Raw genomic sequence first — 919 nt, forward strand, 5'->3', positions numbered from 1 at the left:
AGGATTTAACCTTTGGGTATCTCACATGTGATTTACAATGAGAACTTACGTATTGAAAGAAAAAAAATCCCTGTTCCTTGGTTTTGATTGAAGCCAGCTGAGTATTGGACCAGAGAATCCACCCAGCTTAGTGGACTATGCCTTTTGCTTTCTAGGCTCAGTTCTCTCTTTACTACATCATTACACTTTCTGCACCAGCAACACATATCAGTGTTTCTATCAACTTCTAGGACAGATATTAGCCACAGGTGACTTGGTGCACCATGTCACTAAAGAGAGTTTGACCAACAAGGGATTGATGTGTCTCTCTAAACTAGATAGACCAGAACTTACAACAGTAGTCATGCAATATGTGTTAAGATATTTATAGGAGCAGTCAGTTTACCACACAACAATACAGCTATGTTAATACATTAAATTAGAGGTAGAGGCAGAACTATCCAACTTCATGCTAACAATAGGATCAACAACTATATGAACTCCATAGCTAATGTCTCATTTTCTGGGAGGATTACATGACATTTTTAGATTATATATTGTAGTTTTGGATATTCAAAGATTTCATTGCAAATAATAATTCAGATTAATCGAAGATCATTCTTTATTTTCTTTTTACCAAAAAATAGCCATTTTTAAAAATATATCATTGCCATTTAGTTAAGTGAAGAAAATAACTTGCGTGACTTAACGTCATCTGTTGAAAGATGTATTTGAGAGCTGACTTCTTATTAAACATCTAATTGAATTTACCTTTAAGTTACACAACTGTAATGAAATGAACTGTCTTCAAAATGTCATGCAGATCATTTCCACCAGATGGCGCTGTGCAATAACAAAACTCCATAGCTACTGAGAAGCAATGTTACAGAAAAAAATAAGTTTTATTTTACTGAAATGCTTTAAAATACATGCAGGAAAT

Source organism: Gambusia affinis, linkage group LG19 (genome assembly GCF_019740435.1).
Source record: "Gambusia affinis linkage group LG19, SWU_Gaff_1.0, whole genome shotgun sequence".
Lineage (NCBI taxonomy): Eukaryota > Metazoa > Chordata > Actinopteri > Cyprinodontiformes > Poeciliidae > Gambusia > Gambusia affinis.